Source organism: Sminthopsis crassicaudata, chromosome 2 (assembly GCF_048593235.1).
Source record: "Sminthopsis crassicaudata isolate SCR6 chromosome 2, ASM4859323v1, whole genome shotgun sequence".
Taxonomy (NCBI): Eukaryota; Metazoa; Chordata; class Mammalia; order Dasyuromorphia; family Dasyuridae; genus Sminthopsis; species Sminthopsis crassicaudata.
The window spans coordinates 229608271-229632832 of record NC_133618.1 but is presented as its reverse complement, the minus strand read 5'-3'; the positions used below and the strand labels follow the sequence as shown (position 1 = coordinate 229632832).

The 24562-nt window shown below is 34.7% G+C and overlaps 2 protein-coding genes across 17 annotated transcripts in view; one reads left to right on the top strand and one right to left on the bottom strand.

Annotated features, from left to right (window-relative positions):
• WFDC2 (WAP four-disulfide core domain 2) overlaps positions 1 to 12949 on the top strand; it is a 47721-nt gene extending 34772 nt beyond the window's left edge. Inside the window, exon 4 of the mRNA XM_074288486.1 lies at positions 8887 to 12949. The gene's annotated coding sequence lies outside the window, so the exon portion shown is untranslated. The remainder of the gene's footprint in view (positions 1 to 8886) is intronic.
• Positions 1 to 24562, bottom strand: part of SPINT3 (serine peptidase inhibitor, Kunitz type 3) — a 183010-nt gene that overhangs the window by 118517 nt on the left and 39931 nt on the right. For 6 of the 16 annotated variants that reach the window (XR_012486227.1, XR_012486228.1, XR_012486226.1 and 3 more), the window contains one exon: positions 21340 to 21505. The exons of 1 other annotated variant lie outside the window; for it this stretch is intronic. The gene's annotated coding sequence lies outside the window, so the exon portion shown is untranslated. Of the gene's footprint in view, positions 1 to 11977; positions 16048 to 21339; positions 21506 to 24562 lie in introns of those variants that run through there. 9 more of the 16 variants (XR_012486242.1, XR_012486237.1, XR_012486239.1 and 6 more) reach the window with 6 other exon arrangements.

Genomic DNA, 24562 nt, shown 5'->3' with positions numbered 1-24562 from the left:
AATACACATATATGTTATGTATATATATATATATATATATATATTTTAAGCATTTACTGTGTAACAGGCACTTGAGCTATGTTTAAGCACAATTATATGGGCAACTAGGTGGTGTCATAGTGCACAGAGTGCTGGGCTTGGAGTCAAGAAAACTCACCTTTCTGAGTTCCAGTGTTGGCTCAGACACTAATTAGCTGCGTGACCCTGGGCAAGTGCTTCACCTTGTTTTCCTCAGTTTCCTCATCTGTAAAATGAGCTGGAGAAGGAAATGGCAAACTATCTTTGCCTACAAAACCCCAAATGAGGTGCTGACAAATAAGAAACAATTGAAAGGACTGAACAAAAAGTCTATAGTCTGTGTTCCATTTCACAAATGAGAAAAGGAAAGCTGAGAAAGGGTAAGTTCAGGATTCCACACCTAGTAAATGCCCCAAACAGACTTTAAGCAAAGGTTTCTGAGTCCACAATCAGTGCTCCATTCACTACATGTCCTAACTGCCTTATGGTAATCTCACAGCAAATGAGGTAAGGAAAGCAGAGAGTGCTATATGAGTGCTGGTGGTGTTTACAATTTCCATTTCTAATCAAATGGGTCATGGGAAAAAAATTTGGGATACACCAGAGTAACAAGAGGTAGAATATCCACAGTATCGTATCGACTGATTAAATTTTTGTTGTTGTTGTTGTTGGAATGTCAAAATTTGGCTCCACAGAATCATGTTCTCATTTCTTATTTTTTCCTTAAAGACTGTTAAACACTTCTTAAAGTTGTTGAGCTGATTCCAAGTAGAGAGTTGGTTTGACCTCTGAGGTCCCTTTTCCAATTCTGAAAGTCTACACTTCTATGACAAGAAGCCAGGTGCCAGACCTAAAACAGTTTACCTTCATGTCTCTGTTCTGGTCAAACTGTCCTTCTGGTTCCCTGTGTATGATATTGTATTTCTTATCTCTGTGATTCCCTTCAGACCAGTCTGTTCTGTCTAGAATGCACTCCCTTCTTATCTGTCAGAGATAATCCCTAGCTGCCTTTGGGGTACAGTTTAGGAACCATCTCCTTCATGAGGCTGGTCCTGATCTCTTTCTCCCACTCCCCCCTATTCAATTGTTAACATTCTCCCCTCCTTAGAATTATTGGTGTGTGTGTGTGTGTGTGTGTGTGTGTGTGTGTGTGTATGTGTGTATGTGTTATTGCCCCAGTAGAACATAAGGTCTTGGAAGGTAGGAACTAGACAGTTTTGTACCAGGTCTAAAACAAAGCCTTCTAGTTTTTGTTGTTGTTGTTGTTGTTGTTGTTGTTGTTGTTGTTTTAGCTGACCTATGATTTTGGGATAAAGAACTCCTAACAAAGAAAGATGCTATTTGCTCTGAAATTTACAACTTAACAGAGTTACCTGAGACATACTGAGAAGTTAAATGTCTTGCCCAGGACCACACAGTGAAAATGTTTCAGAAGTATGTGATTTGAATCAAAGTCTTCTCATTCTAAAACTGGCTCCCCATTTCATATAAGTTTCCTGAATTAAATTGAATTGAATGGGTGAATAAATTGCTAAAAAGTAGTCTTCAAGATGAATCTCTGAATCAGTTCATAAAGTAGCTAAACTCCAATTTTTTGAGCTTTTAGAATGGATGTTATTGTCAGGGGGCGTAAATAAATGCTGTATAACCTTAAAGGGATTATTTGACTCTTAAAACCAGGCTTCTCAGAATTAAATATGTGATTAACCTTGGCTTCAAGGAGCTTATAACATCACTAATCATCAGGAGAGTAATATCAGAGCAGAGATAGGACTGCTGAGGAAGGCTTATGAAGGGTTTCTGTTGTTCCTTGTCATTCAATCATTTTGGTTATGCTGGACACTTCATGACCCCATTTAAGGTTTTCTCGGCAAAAATACTGGAGTAATTTGCCATTTCCTTCTCCAGTCCATTTTACAGATGAGGAAACTGAGGCAAATAGGATTAAGTGACTTGTCCAGAGTCACACAGTTAATAAGTGTCTGAGACCAGATTTGAAATTAGGAAGATTAAGCCCAGAGGAAACCTGCTAACAATATCTGGTTTGGTGTTTTCACCTTCCTCCCTGAGAAGTCAGGGAAGGTGTGACCACCTGTGTTCTAAACAAAACAAAATAGGAGATATATAGAGGATCAAGTGTACTTGAAACAAGTAATCTTACAACATCCAAGGCCATTGGTCATCTTGAATTTTGTCTTGCCACTGGACTCTGCAAAAGTCTGCCTCATGATGTCATTGTTCCTCTTTAGGAATAAAGGATGAACAACAATATATAAGGAAACTACATCCCCAAGTATTGAAGTGACTAGCCCAAGTTATATAATAATAGAAAACAGCAAATAAATTTGAACCCAGGGCTTCTGATTACATAGTCAATATTATTTCTACTGCACCTTTGAAGTTAATTTGGTAATTTTTTTTTTTTTCTGAGGCAATTGGGGTTAAGTGACTTGCCCAAAGCTACACAGCTAGAAATTTAGTGTCTGAGGTCAAATTTGAACTCAGGTCCTCCTGACTTCCAGGCTGGTGCTCTATCTACTGCACCACTTAGCTGCCTCAATTTGATTATTTATAATAGTCAAAATTACTTAGTTGCTCAAAGTTAGTCTTAAAACAATATTGTTGTTATTATATACAATATTCTTTTGATACAGCTCATTTTGCTCTTATTTCATGCAAGTTTATTCATGTTTTTATGAAATTATTGATCATCATTTCTTATACCATAGTAGTTTGCCGTAACAATGATATACCCTATGTGTCCTCACAGTTTCCAGTTCTTTGCCACCACAAAGAGATCTGCTTTAAATATTCTAGAACATATTGTTTCTTTTCTAAATAGAAGTATGTACTGAATGATTTTATGTGTGTATGTGTATGCATATATATATATATATATATATATATATATATTTATTTATATATATGGGGATTGGGAATGGTATAAATGTTTAAGTTGCATTGTCTGAAGATAGAAGACTGTAAGGTCAGTTTGGAAGGTGGTAAGTTTAAGGAAACTTTGGAACATCCACATGGAGATGGGGCTGGAGCTGAAATGAAAGGTCAGGGCTGCAGATGTAAACCACATATGAGCATGCTTTTATTTCTGATTAATAACAACTGATACTTCCTACTTCTGTATTCATTGGATCAGATAGGATTGTAGATTAGATCTAGAAAGATCCTAGAAATCCAGTTTCTAATTGAGGAAACTGTGGCTCAGGGAGATTAAATTACTTGCCCAAGGCCACACAGGTAGGAAAAATCAGAATTGAACCCAGATTCACTCTGTATGTACAATACTTCCTTTTGGTCTTTGACCTCTCCCACTTTGGGACTATAAAAACAGAGTTTGATCATAGCAGTCTCCTAGGTGGTCTTTTACTTTGCCTCTTAATGGCAAAGACCACCCATTGAATTAGAGATTCCCAAATGAATTAAAGCCATGAGGGAGTGGGGCCTGAACTGTGCTGGGAAGAGTCTGTTCTACCCACTGGTTCTTAGGATAGATTCTTTCTTCTTCTGACCAGCAGCCCACTTCCTGTTTTTCTTGGCTCAGCTGTGTGTGTGTGTGTGTGTGTGGTGTGGTGTGTGTGTGGCACTAGGCCAGCAAAGCCAGGAATGAGATCTGTTTCTAATCTCTGGAGCTGTACTGTCCAGGACTTAAGCCCTAGGAGTTTTGTCATGCATACTCTTTGTTCTCTGCAGTTTTCCCCTTTCATTCCGGCAGAGGAACCAGCTCAGTGACTTTAGAGAAGAGGAGGATCCTCTCTGCCTTCTTTCCACCTGCTAACATTCTTGAATGTTAGAATTCTCTCCTCTTTCCTCGGTATTGATCATGCCCTTCCCCACAGGCAATTAAAAGGCTGAAGGGGAGTACTAATCCCTAACCATCACCACTACCATTTCCTTTTCTTCTTCCTCCTTAGGCACCCCCATAATTCAGAGCTCCTTGCCTTACCTTTCACTTGGGCTATTGCAAGGACCTTTTTATTCATTGGTCTTATTATTTCAAGTTTCTCCCCTCTTCAATCTAACCTCTATGTTCCTTACTTATGGTTATGAAAATGGCATTCTCCAATCAACAAACTCCAATTGTCTCCAATAGTTTCTAGGATTGATACTCCCTATTCCTTGATGTTGTCTTTTTGACATTCAAAGCCCTTAACAACCTATTTCCAACCCTCTTTTCTAGATTTATTTCATATTATAAATTGCTCTACCTCTTCTGCATCCATGACATTCCAAATTACTTCTGGGCTTTTACACAAGCCATTCCCATTCCCATGCTTGGATGCATTCTTTTATCACCTCCACTCTTAGAACCTCTTTGTTTTTTCAAATCTCAGTTAGCATTTCCTACTAAGGCCTTTTGTTGACCTTTCCTCTAGCTACGAGTATCCCCATCATTGCATCATTTTGTAAATATTTTGTATCTACTTTAGGATATGATAGCACTTCTAATAGTGATATTGCTAGATTTTAAAAGTTATGCACAAAAATGTTTGTGGCAGCCCTTTTTGTAGTGGCAAAGAACTGGAAAATAAGTGGATGCCCATCAATTAAAAAATGGCTAAGTTATGGTATATAAATTTAATGGAATACTATTGTTCTATAAGAAATGATCAGGAAGTATGATTTCAGAAAGTCTTATAGAGACATAAATGAACTGATGCTAAGTGAAGTGAATAGAACCAAGAGAACATTGTAGATAGAAACAACAAGATTATGTGATGATGAATTCTGATGGACATGGCTCTTTTCAATAATGAGGTGATTCAGAGCAATTCCAATAGACTTGTGATGGAGAGAGCCATCCACATCCAGAGAGAGGACTATGGGGACTGAATGTGAATCATAACATAGTATTTTCACCTTTTCTTTTGTTTTTGTTTTGCTTGCTTGATTTCTTTCTCATTTTTTTTCCTTTCTGATTTGATTTTTTATTGTGTATTGTATTTTATTATAAATGTGGAAATAATGTTTAGAAGAACTGTACATGCTTAACCTATATCAGATTATTTGCTGTCTATGGAGGGGAGTGGGGAAAGAGAGGGAGAAAAATTTGGAACACATGGTTTTGAAAGGTTGAATATTGAAAACTATCTTTGCATGTATTTTGAAAATAAAAAAACTATTATTAAAATAATGTAAATAAAATTTAAAAAAAGATATGCACCGTTTTATAGCCCTTTGGGCATAGTTTCAATTGTTTTCCAAAATGGTTGAAGCATTTGGTTTGAGTTCACATCTCCACTAACATTTTTCCCTATCCTCTCCAGCATGTCATTTTTAAGAGATGTTATGTGATACATCAGAGTTGTTTTAAATTGCATTTCCCTAATCAATAATGATTTAGAGCATTTCTTCATGAGTGTACATAGCCTTGATTTCTTTCTCTAAAAAAAACTGGCTGTTCATATCCTTTGACTATAAGTTGAAGAATGAGTCTTACTTTTATAAATTTGATTAAGTTCTATATGCAATACATATTTGAGAAATGAGATCTTTACTAGAGAAACTTGCTATAATTTTTTTTTGTTACTTTATTTGGTGCCTTTAAACAAGATGTAATTTCCTAATTATCTTTTAAAATTAGATTTATTTTGCTTTTGCTTTATTTCAGATCATGATTACTATTACCAATTTTTTTACTTCAGTCATAGCACATTAGATTCTGCTCCAGCCCTTTATTTTATCTCTCTATGTGTCTTTCTATTTTAAGTATGAATCCTGTAAACAACATATTATTCAATTCTGCTTTCTAATCCATTCATGTTGTTTGTTTCCATTTCATAGGTGAGCTTTTCCCATTCCCATTCTCAGTTATAATTATTTCCCTCTATAGCATTATTTTGAGTTTCTTCCCCCCTTCCTTCTGTTTTCCTTTAATTGTAAAAGATCTTCCTTGTACACCACTTTTTTGTGAGAAAACTTCCCTCATTCTACCTTTTTCTTTCCCCTTCTCCTAAGCTATCTCTCTTTTTCCCCCCACTTCATTCATTTTTTAATGATTTTACTATAAGGGTCTGAAGAGGAATCTAGCATAGTGCAACAAGGAAGTAAAAAGGTTTTGGTGCCTGAGGCACCCAAATGTGAGTTCTGCAGCTAGCAGGGACCACCTTATGAGTGGGAATTCTAGTCATATTTAGGATGCATCATCGACAGGAGACATCTCCCTCTCTTATTGGCTGTGTGTGTGATCTCATAGACCAATATAAGTAATGGGGACCAGGGAGTAGAGGGATGTGATAACATACAATAAAGCTCGAAAGCTCCTGTGTCTGGGTATTCTGTTGAACAATGAGCTACTGCTCCACAAGGCAGTGGCCAAAGACTTTGAAGACCTGGGATTAGGTAAAACTGGTGATCAGTAACTGAGGAGGGAGGTTACATTTAACATATATAATCAATTTATACTCATGCTCTTTACTATGTAAACTCCTTTTAACTGCCCTAATAATGACGAAATCCTTAGGAGTTACATGTATCATCTTTCCATACAGGAACGTAAACAGATTTACTTTATAAATTTTATGATTACATTTTCATGTTTACCTTGTTCTGCTTCTCTTGAGTCTTTTGTTCAATGCCAAATTTTTATGTAGCTTTGGTCTTTTCATCAGGAATGCTTGAAACTCTTCTATTTCATTAAATATCCATTTTTCTCCAGAAGAATAATACCCTTTCTGGGTAAGTTATCTTGGTTATAATCTTAGTTCTTTTGTCTTCTGTAATATTATATCCCTAGCCCTCCACTTTTTCAACATGGAAGCTACCATATCTTGTGTGATTCTGACTGTGGTTCCATGCTATTTGAATTATTTCTTTCTGGATGCTTGTAATATTTTCTCTTTTACCTGGAAGTCTGAAATTGGGCTATAATATTCCTGGAGAGTTTTCAATTTGGGACCTGTTTTAGGAGATGATGAATGTCTTCTTTCAATTTTAATTTTACCTTATGGATTTAACATATAGGGGGCAGTTGTCTTTGATAATTTCTTGAAATATGCTGTCTAGTCTATTTCTTTGATCATGTCTTTCAGATAATTTCTAAAGTTATTTCTCTTCAATATATTTTGCAAATCAATTGTTCCAGTAATATATTTAACATTTTCTTCTATTTTCCCCATGATTTCAACTTTGATTTTATTATTTGTTTATATCTCATAAAATCATTAGCTTTTGCTTTTCTAATTTAATTTTTAAGCAGTTATTTTATTCAATGAATTTTCTCTCTTTTTCTATTTGACCAATTTTTCTTTTTAAGGAGTTCTTTTCTTCAGAACATTTTTATGTCTCTTTTACCAGTAAGCCAATTCTGTCCCTTAAAAAGTTATTTTCTTCAGTATTTTGTGTGTTTCTTTTACCAAGCTGTTAATTCTATTTTCTTTTTAATTTTTTTTTATTTTATTATAACTTTTTATTGACAGTGCATATGCATGGGTAATTTTTTACATTATCCCTTGCACTCACTTCTGTTCTGACTTTTCCCTTCCCTCCCTCCACCTCCTCACCTAGATGGCAAGCAGTCTTATACATGTTAAATATGTTATAATATATCTTAAATACAATATATGTGTGCAGAACCAAACAGTTCTCTTGTTTCACAGGGAGAATTGGATTCAGAAGGTAAAAATAACCTGAGAAGAAAAACAAAAATGCAAACAGTTCACACTCATTTCCCAGTGTTCCTTTTCTGGCTGTAGCTGATTCTGTCCATCATTAATCAATTGGAATTAAATTATATGTTCTCTTTGTTGAAGATATCCACTTCCATCAGAATATATCTTCATACAGTATTGTTGTTGAAGGGTATAGTGATCTCCTGGTTCTGCTCATTTCACTCAGCATCAGTTCATGTAAATCTTTCCAAGCCTCTATATATTCATCCTGCTGGGCATTTCTTATAGAACAATAATATTCCATAACATTCATATACCACAATTTACCCAACCATTCTCTAATTGATGGGCATCCATTCTGTTAATTCTATTTTCATAATTTTCTTGCCTCACTCATTTCTTTTCCAATTTTTTTTCTTCCAGATATTCTTGTTAGACTTGGGTTTAATTAGCCTTTGAGGCTTTTTGGTAGCTGTTTTCACACTATTGTCTTCATTTGAGTTTATGCATGGTCTTCCGTAATTCTTTAATTCCTTGTTGTTTGCTCATTTTATCAGTTTAGTTTTTTACTTTGAACTTTATGTTAAAGTTGGGCTCTCTTCATCTGAGGGTTGGGATGTTCTGTTCCAAGCTTCAGGCTTTTTTGTGCTGTTGTTTTAAGAGAAAGTTCTGAGGTTTATGCTCTGGTCTTTCCCCAGGTATGGCCCTTGGTCCCTGCTGCTATATGTGTTCTTCTTTGCTTTAAAACTGTGACTATGGTCCTTGTTCAATCCTAAGTACTCTTTTCCACCCTGAAATTGCAAGCCAGAACTGCACATGGGTTGTAGTACCAAGTACTAGCAAAGAGTTCCATATAATCCCTTTCTGAAGCATTATCTGACACCCTTACCAGCTCTGCACTGAAAGCTCTAAAAATTGCTGCTGCCATCTTTGTTGCAGCTGCCACATGTGAGTGCTCTGGACAGACCTTCACCAGACCTCCATGCTGGTATATATATAAACTTCTCTTGCCTATTTATCAGATTTTTTAGGCAGGGAAAACATCTTACTCTCGCTTTTTGTTGGCTCTGCTACTCCAAAAATTGATTTGAGGCATTATTTTAAAGTTGTTTGGAAGATTATTGGGAGAGTTCAGGCAGGTAGGTGGCTTCCTCTAATCTGCTATGACTGTTTGCTTAATAAATAATTAAATGCTTAATAAATACCTATTCATTCACTAATTGATTTCTATTCTTTTTTATAGAAACACAGAATTTGAGAGAGGAAAGAGTCTCATCCGTCATCTGGCTTAAGCCACAAAATAAAGGAAGTCACACTACAACATATCTGACAAGTGGTCTTCCAACTTCTGCTTGAAGACCTTCGAGGAGAGAAAATCCCACCATCTGTTGAGGCTAATAGGTTTCTTTGAAACTTTCACACATTGTACTTGTGTCTCCCCTCTAGGCAAACTCTTTTTAATTTGGTCTGCAGCCAAAGAGAACAGGTTTCATTTTCTTCCATGTGATAATCCTTCAAATACTTAAGAACCCATCCCCTAGTTTTCTCTCCAGGGTAGTTCTTTCAATATGACATGGGCTCAAGATTCTTCTTCATCCTGGTTACCCTCTTCTGGATGGTAATAAGCTTATCAACATACTTCTTATACTGCATCCCCCAGAAGAGAATTGTAGTTTGACAGTAGAACACCACATTTTTATTCTTGGAAGTTTATGCCTCTTACTTCTGCCCAAGATTGCATTAGTTACTGTCTTCTAATTTATCTTTCTATTTTATCATTACTTCTAAAGACTTCCTCTGCTCTTCCTTGACCTCTCTATAGTATTTGATGATGTTGCTGATCTTGCTCCTCCCTACTCCTGAATCATTTCTCTATTCCTAGTTTCAGAGGAAATACACTTTCTTAATTCTTTTCCTAATCTTCTGAATTGCACTATTACTTTTCTTCCTCTTTTATTAGTCCCTCTTCCTTGTATTAAACTTTAAGGTGGGTGCCCCCCACCCTGAATATTCTATCTTAGATTCTCCCTTTTTTCTTTATATTCTCTTTATTTGTTCAATTTCATTAACTTCCATCATTTCAACTACCACCTTCATTCAGATGATTCTTATATCTATACTTTTTAGTTCTGATCTCTCTTCTAAAGTATATGTTAATATTTTTAATGATTAACCAGTTCTCTTTACCTGAATGATCCCATCGCATATCAAATCCATAGCATGTCATATTAAACTTATGATTTCCTCTTCTTAACCTATTTTTAATTCTGACCTTGCTATTTTCATCACTAATATTATCATTTTTTTCCAGACTCACACGTTTAGTCACTTAATTTTGACTACTGCCCCTTCCTTCATCATTCACATGCATGAAGTTACAATATTTTGTAGATGTTACTCATATTTGATACCTGCTTGTCTGGCCATCCCTCCTCAGTCTCTTTTGTTGAAGCATCACACACCCCAACTATGAGTATACTCCCACGTAATGATCTGACTTTTCTTCTTTCTTTAGACTTCAGGTGATCTCATTAGCTTCTGCAGATTCAATTGTTATCTCTGTGCTATTCTATATATGTAGCCCTATTTTCTCCCCTGAGTGCCAGTCCCATAACATCAGCTGTCTATTGAATACCTCACACTGGGGGTCCCATAAACATTTCTTTTTTTTATTTTTTTTCCCTGAGGCTGGGGTTAAGTGACTTGCCCAGGGTCACACAGCTGGGAAGTGTTAAGTGTCTGAGAGCAGATTTGAACTCGGGTCCTCCTGAATTCAAGGCTGGTGCTCTATCCACCCATAAACATTTCTAATATGACATAGGAGGTGGCATGGCACATGAGCACCTGTTTTTTGAATCAAAGGACTTTGATTAAAATTCTGTCATTAATACTTATTACCTGTGTGAACTTGGGCAAACTGTTTGATCTTCTTGGTATCATTTCTTGTCTAAAATGAGAGATTGGACTAATTCTTCTTTGAGCTGTGGTTTTATGCCAAAAAGAGAAATTGCTTTTACTTCCTCAAATTTACTTTTCTTCCTAAATTTTCTATTTCTATTGAGGGCACCTCCATCCTTTTAAGCATCTGGTTCACAGCCTGGTAGTCAGTCATAATTTTATTACCTTTGTTATCTTGTGTGTTTTACCTCCACAAAATCTCTCATATCTGTTCCCTTTTCTCTATCCATACAGACACCAATATAGCTCAGGACATCAAACCTAAATTATTTCTTTTTTTTTTTTTCAATAAAAAGGGATGTATTTAGCCATGGTGGAAGAAGGATATTTAACAAAGTTAGGCATTGAGGCCATCTGGAACTAAATCAGCTGTATGATTCTTTGCCTTGGGTTTCCATGATAATCTACAAACCAAGCCTCAGTAACTCAGGGCTCTTTGTGCCTGAGAAAGTGAGTCAACAAACTAGGCTTTAGTCTTCTGTGGTAACCAAATCCCACAAAATTTCTCATTACCTTTCTTTTTTTATTATTTATTATATTTACAAGATATTTCATGGGTAATTTTTCAGCATTGACAAATTGCAAAACCTTTTGTTCCAACTTTTCCTCTCCTTCCCTCCACCCTTTCCCCCAGATGGCAGGTTGACCAATACAGGTTAAATATGTTAAAGTATAATTTAAATACAATATATGTATACAATTATTTTGCTGCACAAAAAGAATCAGACTTTGCAACAGTGTACAATTAGCCTGTGAAGGAAATCAAAAATGCAGGTGGACAAAAATAGAAGAATTGGGAATTCTATGTAGTGGCTCATAGTCATCTCCCCGAGTTCTTTCACTGGGTGTAGCTGGTTCAGTTCATTACTGCTCTGTTGGAACTGATTTGGTTCATCTCATTGTTGAAGAAGGCCACATCCATCAGAATTGATCATCATATAGTCTTGTTGTTGCTGTGTATAATGATCTCCTGGTCCTGCTCATTTCACTCAGCATCAGTTCATGTAAGTCTCTCCAGGCCTTTCTGAAATCATCCTGTTGGTCATTTCTTACAGAGCAATAATATTCCATAATATTCTTTGCATGTATTTTTTTTTTCTTTTTCTGAGGCTGGGGTTAAGTGACTTGCCCAAGGTCACACAGCTAGGAAGTGTTAAGTGTCTGAGACCAGATTTGAACTTGGGTCCTCCTGAATTCAAGGCTGGTGCTCTATCCACTGCGCCACCTAGCTCCCCCCCCATTCCATAATATTCATATACCACAATTTATTCAGCCATTCTCCAATTGATGGGCATCCATTCAGTTTCCAGTTTCTGGCCACTACAAAGAGGGCTGCCACAAACATTCTTGCACATACAGGTCCCTTTCCCTTTATTAAGATCTCTTTGCAATATAAGCCCAGTAGTAACACTGCTGGATCAAAAAGTATGCACAATTTTATAACTTTTGAGCATAGTTCCAAATCATTCTCCAGAATGACTGGATGTATTCACAATTCCATCAACAATGTATGAGTGTCCCAGTTTTCCCCTCCAACATTCATCATTATCTTTCCCACCATTCTAGCCAATCTTACAGGTGTGTAGTGATATCTCAGAATTATCTTAATTTGCATTTCTTTGATTAATAATGACTTGGAACGTCTTAAATCTAAACTATTTCAGTAGCTTCCTAATTGATCCCCCTGTTTCTTTTCTATCTTCTTACTGACAAAATAATCCAATATGTCACTTCCATTCTCAAAAATTGTAATAGTTAGATTATTTTTATTGCCTTTGATTTGGTCTCTTTTTCCCTCTTTAATCCATACTACAAATAGTTATTAAAGTGCTACCTTTAATGCTCAGATATGATTATTCCACTTCCTTGTTCAAAAAGCTCCAGTGGCTTTCCCATTGAATCTAGAATAAAACACATTCTGTTTGGAATTCACAACAATCAATTGTGATGTACTTAGATCTTCTCGACAATGAGATGATTTAAGGCAATTTCAATAGATTTGTGATAGAGAGAGCTATCCACAACCAGAAAGAGAACTATGGAGACTGAGTGTGGATCAAAGGACAGTATTTTCACTTTTGTTGTTCTTGTTATTTATTTTCTTGGTTTTTTCTTTCTTGTGTTTTCCCTCTTTTTGATGTGATTTTTCTTGAGAACATGATGAATATAGAAATACATGTATAAGAATTACACATGCTTAACCTATAGTGGATTGTAGCTGTCTAAGGGATGGGGAAGAGCAGAGAGAAGGAGAAAAATTTGGAACACAAAGTTTTGAAAGGTGAATATTGAAGACTATCTTTGAATGTATTTGGAAAAATAAAAAGCTATTAAAAATAAAAAATAAAGTCATTTACAACTTGGTTCCAGCCACCCTTTTCAAGTCTTATCACAAATATTTTTTATATATTGAATGGTCCAAATGAAACTTACTATACTGTTTAGTCCATCTGCTATCTTTTCTTTACCTATACCATTTCTGGAATATTTATCTACTTATATATACATGTTATTTCTCTCTAGTAGAATGGAAACTCTTGAAAGTGTGGACTATTTAGGTTTTGTCTTTGTATTCTCAATGAATAACACAGTTCCAGATATATAGTCAGTTTTTAAGTGCTTGTTGATTGATCAGCTGATCAAAAATGAGCGTAATAAGAATAGGGAAAACAGAACACTGACTTTTGACACAGATCCAAGTACCTCCAAATACATCACTTCCCCAAAATGTCAAAATGTGATTATGGCCCTGATAAAGTTTAAATCTGTGTTGGAAAGTTATGAAAATAATATTCTTCTCTCCATTTTTCTTCTGTTCCTTGTTATCATTGAAATTGTAATAAAGATAAACTGAGGAAATAAAGTTCCAAGCATGATCAATTTATTAGCAAAGCTAGCAATCGCTAATAAATGAGATACAAGGCCCCTTAGTAGGTAAGGACATGTCTTGAAGACTAGTCATTTATTGTCATTAATGAAGCACATAGCAAGTTTTTATAATTTTTGGCAACATGGGCATTGCTACTTTCAGATTGGCTGATCAGAACTGAAAAATGGAGGTTGGAAAAGAGAAGTTGTGATATTGCGCATAAGGAAATTGTGGTTGGAATAAGGAACTTTGGGGCTGAAACATTTTGGTTTGCCCAGAATGTTCTGCCCACAAGTCCCTTGTCTCAACCTTGTGGTGGGCACATTTGGGTAATAGAGAGTTTGTTTCCTAGTTTACCATAATGCACATAATTTACAAGAAGTTTAGCACAAAATGGAGGACAATCATTGCTTTGGTTCACAAGATGGAGTCCAATTATAATTACAATTTCACAATTACCCCCTTTAACCTTTGACAAGTTTAAAAGACTTGTATTTTCTGGATCAGTTCACTGTAAAGCTAAAGCATTTCTTACAAAAGCAGAGTAGCAAGATCAAAATAAATTGAATCATTTTCTAAAAGATAATTTTACATAGTCATGTTCTGGATCAAGGTCTTGAACTCAAATCTGATCAAACTTTGGTATAATTGATCATACAATGTTGAATACAAAACAGAAATACAATGAGGAATAAAAATAAGAAGACCCCATTTGATGATAGTTATCAGTATTCCTCCTTTTAGGAACCACGAGAATAGCCAATAGAACCAGCATAAAGAGGTCCTATTATAGGGTATAGTAAATTGTCTCCACGGGAAAATTCTCAAAACAGCAAAAGTCTAATTACAGAAGCAGAAAAGCTGGGTTAAGACAGGAAAGGAAGTTCATTAAAATTACCCAAATTTTTATTGGCTATTTTGTTTAAAGTTTGATAGAATTCATTTGAAGAGTATTAGGTAATCAAATTTTATAATAATCTTGACTTTTAAAGAATGGTTGTTACAAATTCTAATTGGGAATATTTGTTAGGTTTTCTTCAGATTTTAATCAATGTTGAATTTGTCTCTACCTGATGAGGTTAAATTTATGCATTTAATTAAGATATTTTGGAGATGTACTTTTTTATTATAGCTTTTTATTTACAAGATATATTCATGGGTAATTTTTCAGCATTGACAATTGCAAAACCTTTTGTTCCAACTTTTCCTCTCCTTCCCCCCCCCCACTGCCCCAGATGGCAGGTAGATCAATACAAGTTAAATATATCAAAGTATAAGTTAAATACAATGTATGTATATATGTCCAAGCAATTATTTTGCTGTACAAAAAGAATCGGACTTTGAAATAGTGTACATTTAGCCTGTGAAGGAAATAAAAAATGCAGGTGGACAAAAATAGAGGGATTGAGAATTCTATGTAGTAGTTCATAGTCATCTCCCAGCGCGAATTTATTCTTTTGCTGGGTGTTGATTTTTGCTGGGAATTGATTTGGTTCATCTCATTGTTGAAGAGAGCCACGTTCATCAGAATTGATCATCATAGATGTATTGTTGAAGTGTATAATGATCTCCTTTTTCTCTCATTTTCTGCTCATTTCACTCAGCATCAGTTCATGTAAGTCTCTTCAGGCCTTTCTGAAATCATCCTGTTGGTCATTGCTTACAGAACAATAATATTCCATAATATTCATATACCACAATTTATTCAGACATTTTCCAATTGATGGGCATCCATGTAGTTTCCAGTTTCTGGCCACTATAAAGAGGGCTGTCACAAACATTCTTGCGCATACAGGTCCCTTTCCCTTTTTTAAGATCTCTTTGGCATATAAGCCCAGTAGTAACACTGCATCATATGTCTTTCAGAATTGTCTTGGATCATTGTAGTGCTGAGAATTGCTAAATTATTCACAGTTAATCACTTTACAATATAGTTACTGTGTGCAATGTTCTCCTGATTCCATTAACTTCATTTTGCATCAGTTCAAAAAAATCTTATTGTAATTTCCAATACAGTGTCTTTTGAAATAAATTAAAAGGCAAATTTATAAATTTTTCTTTAAGCCCCACTTCTTTGGAAGATTTATTTTCTTCTTCTTTTTTATTTTTTTGAAAATATAATCCTCAGTGCATAGAGTTCAAGGCCTTGCTTTCAGTTTCTCTGTCTAAGCGCCTGAGGGATATTCCTACTTGTAGAAGAGATTGTTCTGCTTGCAATAGGGTTTTTTTCATTTGCTGGAGAAATGAATTTTCTACTTCCTTTTGCAGGAGAAACTGTTCTATCCTTAATAGAGAATCTTCTATAACTTGAAGAGATTGTTCTACCTGTGACAAGAATCTCATTTCTTGCTGGTGAGATTCTCCCATTTAAGGGTTTATCTTGTTTGAATAAATTTGAGTTGAGATTAAGGAGAAGTCTGACTTCTGAGATAATTCTTCTCAGAGAAGTTTCTTGGTAAGAAATCTTACCAGATTAAGGGAGTTCCTCAGAGAGAGCTGTCTTTGGGTCTGGGTCCCGTTTCTTACCACCTGCCTGGCTTGCCAGTTGTCATGATTTAAATCTGCAATAAAAATAAACTGAGGCAATAAATTAAAAAATGATCAATTTATTAGCAAAGATTGCAATTGCTAAAAAAAAAAAAAAGGCATCTAAGGCTCCTCCATCACCAAGGACACACTTTGAGGGCTAGCAGAGCATCTTTCTAATCATTAATGAGGTTCATGGCAAGTTTATAATAATTTGAGGCAACATACGTGTTGCTTGTTACTGATTGGCTGATCAATCAAAACAGATAAATTGAGGTTGAAACAGAGAAATTGTAGTCTAGAACATTTGTATATAAAGAAGTTGTGGTTGGAGGTAGGAACTTTGTAGCTGGAACATTCTAGTTTACCCAGAATGTTCTGCCCACAAACCCCTTGTCTCAATCTTATGGTGGGCACATTCAGAGAATAGAGAGCTTGTAGCTTGTGTTCCCTAGTTTACCATAATATACATAATTCGCAAGAAGCTTGGTACAAAATGGAGGACAATCATTGATTTGGAGTCCAATTATAATTATGATTTCACACCCCATCAAATATAAAGCAATGGTATAGTGGAAAGAGTTTGAGAAACGAAATTTGAGTATCTGGATTTGAATTCTGCCTCCTTCCAGGAATTTCTTCCATGTGGCCTTGGTTTCTTCCTTTATAAGACAATGGGGTTTGGACCATATAACTTCTGAGATCTCTTCCAGCTTTAAATCTATGATACTGGGATCCTAGAATCGTGAAATCCCCAAGGAACAAAAATTTCAGGCCAGCCAATGATTAGTAGTGATCTACATAGTTAGCATAAACCTGCTATAGCCTCTTACCAATGACAAATCATGTGTATAGAAGAGATTATAAAAATGATATACAACTAGAAAAGGAGATAGGCTGATTTTGCAGCAAGTATGAAGGATAGTTAATGGATACACTTCAAGATATCTTGGTATGAACTTACTATCAAGAGATCTAGAGGAAGATCCTTCACAATTTGGGTAGATCTCCCTATAAAGGATTTATGGGAGGACATGGACAAGAGGTGCAGAGAATGGCTTGCAGTTTGTCTTTGGAAGGAGTTTCCACTTCGGTGAGATCACAGATCAAATGAAAGATTCATTCTCTCCCTCTTGAATTATGTGGTATTATTTTGCTTATACTAGGGGCTCTTAACTTTTTTTTTTTTGGTCCCGGAACCCTTTCACAGTCTGGTAACTCTTCTCAGAAGAATGTTTTTAAACATACAAAATAAGATACATAGAAAACCAATTCTATTGAAATAAATATGTAATTTTTTTCCCATTCAAGTTCACAAACACCCCTGAAATCTATCCATGGATCCAACCCCACTAGAATATAAACAGGATGTTCCAGTAAATACTTAACTATACTCTTTAGCCACCACCCCTTCATTCCTATGACATACTTTAAAGTTTAATCTACATTAGAAGCATTTTCCATCATTTTCTAAAGTCTACATAATCATCAAAACAATAAACCAAGCCCTGATATGTAATGTTTGTGAATTTCTAAGGTGGAAATGCTTACACTGAACACTTATCAACCAGCTTTCTCTAGATAATCTGAGCTGATGTCAGTAACCCTCAAATATAAGTTCTTTGAGGACAGGCACTGTTTTTTGATACTATATCCCCTGATTACATTGAACATCTAATTTGTGTCAGGCACTGCAAGGTATACAAAGAGGTAAGAGTCTGCCTTTAAGAAATATACTCCTTAAGAGATAATATTTAAGAAACACACAAAAAAAATTAAGTAGTAATTAAAGGTTTAAATAACAGTTCAGGTAACAATAGAAAAAAGGCTGCAAGGCAGGGGATAATTTAACATCAAATAAATTATAAAGACAGTATACAAAGAAAAGCTCCAAGTGACATAAAGAGTTAAATAAACAAATTAGAGGAACATGAAAAGAATTACTTGTCAGATCTATGAATAGAAAAGTTTATAACCAAACAAATGATAGAGATCACAGAAGGTGAAATGGACAGTATTGATTACATAAGATTTGAAGTTTTTTGACACAAAATGTAGATGAATTAGAAAAGAAGCAGATAATGGGGAAAATCTTTGTAATAAATTTCTCTTATAAAAACCTTTTTTTACTATGACTTATATGGAATTGATTTAAATTATAAGACTAATAGCCATTCCGCAATTGACAAATGGTTAAAGGATTTGAATAGGCAGTTTGAGAGCAAGATATCTGAATTATGAAAAGCCATATTTTTAAAATGCTCTAAATTACTATTAACTAGAGAAAAGAAAATTAAAACAGTTCTGAAGTATCACTTCACACACATTTGATTGGAAAATGACAAATGTTGAAGAGACTGTGGGAAAACAGTATAGATATATATTGGTGTAACTGTGAACTGTTCTAGCCATTCTGAAAAGCAACTTGGAACTATGTCCAAAAAATGTCCTAAACTGTGTATACTCTTCAAATTAGTATTATCACCATTGTTAGATATATTCCAAATAGATCAAAGAAAATAAAAAAGAACTCATGTACTTATAACAGATCTTTTTGTGGTGGCAAAGAATTAGAACAGTGGGCATATCCACCAAGTAGAGAATGGGTAAACAGATTATAGTATATAAATGTGGCAGAATTAATATAAAGTGAAATGAACAGACCCCCCAAAAAAAAGCAATTTATACAACAACAATATATAAAAACAATGAACTTAAAAGATTTAAGAACTTTGATTAACAAAATTATCAACCACAACTTCAGAAGATTCATGATGAAACATATTACTTAATTCCTGATAGAAAGATGATGGATTTGGAGTGTAGATTAAAGACAGTTTTTGGACATGACCAGTGGAGGAATTTTGGCTTGATTTTGCACATATTTAACAAGGACTTTTTTCCCCAATGATAGGGAGGAAAGGAGTAAGAAGAAGAGATGAAGGATTTTGGTTAATTGAAAAAAGTAAATTTAGTGAAGAAGAATTATAGATATAGTAGGGATTCAGGTGGTACAATGGAAAAAGCTCTGATTTTTGTCATAACTGAAATCTGCCATTAAAAAAAACAGAGGCAGCAAAGTTCAGAATATTTCCCAATTATTAGCAAGACTAGCAACTAATGTAAAGTGTGTCCTCCTTGATCTTTGCAGGGTATGGACGTGAGCTTGAGAAACCCTAAAAATCTCAAACCCCTCCTGACCTCTATGAGGAGCCCACCCTCCTGTTCATAAGGGAAATTCCCATAGATGTCTGCCTACAATTCAATTAGAGATCTTGGCCTGGGGCATAATCACCACCCTTTATTGAAAATTAGTCCCTCAAACTTATTTGGAGATTGCTCTCTAGCTTCAGGCCATAAAAACTCAATATAATCAAAGGCTGAGACCCCAAACCTTTGCCAATTCTTAATCAGAAAAGCCCATTGAGGAAGCTAATTCTCAGTGTAAACCCATCTTTGCTAAAAACCTACCTTTGCTAATCTCTTTGGAACTAGCCCTCTGGGAAGTTATTTCTCAGTATAATAAACCTATTTGTTGAGGTGTGAGAAATGAGGGTTGAGAGATCTCTGGGGCACTGTTGCAGGTTTTTCGAAAGAATTCGAAAGAATTCTCAATCCTGAATGAATGCAGGAAAGGTTTGTGGCAAAAAATGGGTTTATGACACTGAGAAAACAACTTTCTCGGGGCGCCAAATCCTGAAAGGATTTCTAGCAAAGGTTTGGGGTTTTAGCCTTTGATTATATTGGGTTTTTTGTGTCCCGAAGCTAGGGAGCAATCTCCAGATGAGTTTGAGGTACTAATTTTCAATTTAATAAAGGGTGGTGATTATGCCCCAGGCCAAGATCTCCAATTGAATTGTATGTGGCGATTGCTATGGGAGTTTCCTTTATGAACAGGATGGTGGGGCCCCTTCCAGAGTTGGGAGGGGTTTGAAATTTTTAGGGTTTCTCTAACCCAGGTCCATCCCCCAAAGATCAAGGGGGACACAGTTTATATCACAACTGCCAATAAATAATGCCCAAAGTTCCTAGTAACCAAGGACCCCATAGAGAGTTTACAGAATTTTCTTATAATCAATAAAGAGGAACTGAGGCAAATCATAAAATCTTGAAAAACATAGATGTTGATATGGCATAAATGGTACTAATCACAAATTGTATCAGTTTACCACAAAGGGAGCTAACATATCCTGAGACATCTTGAATAAAGGTAAGAATAAAGCAATCATGATTGGAAATGGGTTAGAAACAAGCAATTTATTTCTTGGAATTGGGAACTTCTAGTGGTAAACACTCCTTTTCTCTGATTAGATAAGTATTACCCAAAATGATTGGGTAATTGATTGGGAAATCAATCATTGAGTAATGATTAACAATCAACTGACAATATCAGTATCTTAGTTTAGTATCATGTGAAAAGTTTATAAATTTTCATGGGTCTAAATGAGAAATTAACTCTATTACATTTTAAAATTAAGATAAAGTGAGGCACAAAGGTTTAAGAATTATCAGTATATTAGCAGAGCATGAATCTACCAATAAAGTGGGTCAATGAATATCTCTATAATGCCAGAAATACCAAGTAAGGGATAACAAGGTATTTTATAACAATTACAAGGTGACAAAGCAAAATTTTTGTCTTCTTTTAATTGGCTTCTGTGACATAAGCAGAATTGAGATTACATCATTCGGATCTCCTTTTCTGAACCCTCCTTAACCACATTTAAGACATGTGCTTTGAGGTACAAGATAAAGCTTCTCAGGTTATAGGAATTGAGATTTGACCTTTTAGATTAATTGATTTTCTCTGAAAAATGCATAATAGGTGGTATTGTGAAGGTGGAGATATAAGTTATAATATAAGAATTATAAGGTAAGTGACTTGAGGTTTTCTGAGTAAAACTTATAGCAAAAGGTAATATTAAATCTACTTGAATAAGCATTAAAAATAGAAGTAGAATCAATTTTCAATTTCACAACTCACATAAAAAAGGGGAACTTTGACTCAACACAGAAAAGGGGAAGTCTTAACAAAACAAAAATTAGATTCACGAAAGTGAAAAAGTAATCTCCAAGAAATTACTAATATCAACTAATTTATTAAGTTTAATCATTCATAGCAAGCCTTAGTTAAAAATCAAGTGTGATTTTATAGATTGAACACAATTCCCAATTTGCATTTCTCAGTATGAAGTTAAAAAAAAAAAAGTAAAAAAGGGTTTGAAGCCCAACTTTCTTATTTCCAGGATAAATTTGGGCAAGTGATTTAATGTCTCTGAGCTTCAGTTTTATAATTTATAAAATGAAGAATAGGGTTGGGGGGGGGGTCAGACAACTATCTAGGAGATTACATGTGTCCCTTTATTGGCACTGGAGGCAAGATTTTATTACATTGCTCCTACTTGGTTCCAGGTTGCAGGCCTGAGTAGCAGTCCTAGAGCAAAGAAGAGCAGAACACCAGCACATCAGAGTTTATGGCCCCAGTAGAGTGGAGATCCTGGTCATAGATCTAGGGCAGAAAAGAGTGTTTGTAGTCACTCACAAGATTGATAAGAGCACAGGCTAAGAGAGTAGTAAACACATCTCTCCTTAGATCATACCATCTTGGAAGAACTAAAAGCTTACAAAAATCCAGAACTAACTCTGAAAATAACTGCACAAAAACCTTAAAGTTCAGGAAAGTGCACCACTCCTACCCTGTAAACAGAATCCCCACTTTAACACAAAGTTAAAAGTTAAGAAATAGACCAGAAAAAAAAGCAAACAACAAAAAAAAAATTTTTTTAAACCCTCTGATTATAGTTACTACAGTGACAAGGAAGATCAAAATATACCCTCAAGAGAAGACAACAAAGTAAAAATTCCTACATCCAAAGCCTAAAAGAAAAATGTGAATTGGTCTTAAGTATGGAAGAGCCCAAAAAGGATTTTAAAAATTAAGTAAAAGAGGTAGAGGAAAAATGGAAGAGAAATGAGAGTGATGCAAGAAAATCATGAAAAAGAGTCAATAACTTGATAAAAAAGACACAAAATATTGAATGAAATAATTCTCTAAAAAACAGAGTAGGCCAAATGATAAAACAGCTACCCCTGTCCATTGAAGAAAAGAATGCCTTGAAAAGCAGAATTGGCCAAATGGAAAAAGATATATTAAAAAAAATTAATGAAGTACTCCTTAAAAAGTAGAATTGACCAAATGGAAAGTGACATAATAAAAACTTATTGAAGAAAATAATTTCTTAAAAGTTAGGATTAGGCAAATGGAAGTTAATGACTTTATGAAACATCAAGAAAAAATAAAATAAAATCAAAAGAAGGAAAATAGAAAAAAATGTAAAATATCTCAGTGGAAAAAGAACTGATCTGGAAAACAGACTTAGAAAAAGATAATTTAAAAAGTATTGGACTACTTGAAACCCATGATTAAAAAAAAAGTCTTGACATCAATTTTCAAAAAATTATCAAGGAAAATTGTCCTAATATTCTAGGGCCAGAGAATAAAATAGACTTCAAAAGAATCTACTACTCATCTCCTTAAAGATACACCAAAATGAAAACTCCCAGAAATATTGTAGCCAAAATCCAGAGCTCCTAGGTCAAGGAGAAAATATTACAAGCATCCAGAAAGAAATATTTCAAATATTATAGACCACAGTCAAAATAACACAAGACTTAGCAGTTTTTATATTAAAGGATAGGAGGTTTTGGAATAAGATATTCCAGAAGGCAGTGGAGCTAGGATTATAGATAAGAACCCTGCAAAACTGGGTATAACCTTTGGGATGGGGTAGGGGGGAAAAGGGAAGAATGGATATTCAATGAAATAGAAGATTTTCAAGCATTCTTGATGAAAAGAATAGACATTTTTTACTTTCAAATATAAAACTCAAGAAAAGCATAAAAAGGTAAATAGGAGGGGCAGCTAGGTGGAGCAGTGGATAGAGCATCAGTCCTAAAATTTGGAGGATCAGAGTTCAAATCTGGCCTCAGACACTTAACACTTCCTAGCTGTGTGACCCTGGGCAAGTCATTTAACCCCAGTTGTCTCTGGGGGACAAAAAGGTAAATATGAAAGAGAAATCACAAGAGTTTCAATAAAGTTAAATTATTTAAATTCCTATGTGGGAAAATGACACTTGTAACTCTTAAAATCTTTTTCATGACTAGGACAGTTATAAAGAGTATTCATAGATAGAGGATAGAGGTATGAATTGAAAATTATAGTCTGGTTATCTAAAAAATAAAATTAAGGGGAGAGAAAAATAAATGCACTGGGAGAAGGGGAAAGGGAGACTTAGAATGGAATAAATTATCTCACATGAAAGAGCTTTTACAGTAGAGGGGAAGATGGGAGAGGTGGTCAGAAGTAAGTGAACATTATCAGAAAAGGGAATAACATACACACTTAATTGGATATGGAAATCTATCTATAAGAAAGTGGAAGGAGAAAGAACAGAAGACATATTGCACATACGTAAAAGACAGAAGCAAAGTATTTTTTGAGGAAGGACAAAGTGAAAGGAGAGAGTAGAATAAACATGGGGAAAAGGATGAAAGGAAATATACAATTAGTAATCATAACTATGAAAAAATTATACAGCAAGTTTCTCTGATAAAGTTCCCATTTTTCAAATATATGGAGAACTGAGTCAAATAAAATATAAAAATAAGAGCCATTCCTCAAATGATAAGTGATCAAAGGATATGAATAGGTAGTTTTCAGATGAAATAATAAAAAGTATAATATGAAAAATGCTCTAAATCAATATTGATAGAGAAATACAAAGTAAAACAACTTTAAAAGCTACAACCCCGTCCCTATAAAATTGGCTATGACAAAAAAAGGAAAATGACCAATGTTATAATGGATGTGGGGAAATTGAGACACTAATGCACTGTTGGTGAAATTGTATATTGATTCAACCATTCTTTAGAGCAATTTGGAACTATTTCCAAAGTGCTATAAAACCATGCATATGCTTTGACTAAGCAATTCTACTACTAGGTCTATATCCCAAAGAGAATAAAAAGAAAAAATACTTATACAAACAAAAATATTTATAGTGGATTTTTTGTGGTGGCAAAATTTTGAAAATTGAGGCGATGCTCATTAATTGGGGAATGGCTGAATAAATTGTATATAATTGTGATGGTATGCTATAAGAAATGATGAGCAAGATGCTTACAAGGAAGACTTACAAAAAATTGTTCAGCAACAGCAATATTGCATGATGATTAACTGTGAATAACTTAGCTATTTTGAGCAATGCAATGATCCAAAACAATTTCAAAAGATTTATGACAAAAAATTCTCTCCATCTCCAGAGAAAGAAATGGTAAAGTTTGAATTTAGATCAAAGCATACTTTTTATTAGTTTTCTTTATTTTTCTTGTGTTCTTAATGTTATTGAGAATTGGGGGGTATCTATTTTCTAACATAACTAACATGAAATATGTTTTGTATGGATGCACATGTATAATGTATCTCAAATTGCTTGTCTTAAGATGGAGGGAAGGGAAGAAGGAAGGAAGATAATTTGGAATGCAAATATTTTTTAAAAACCAA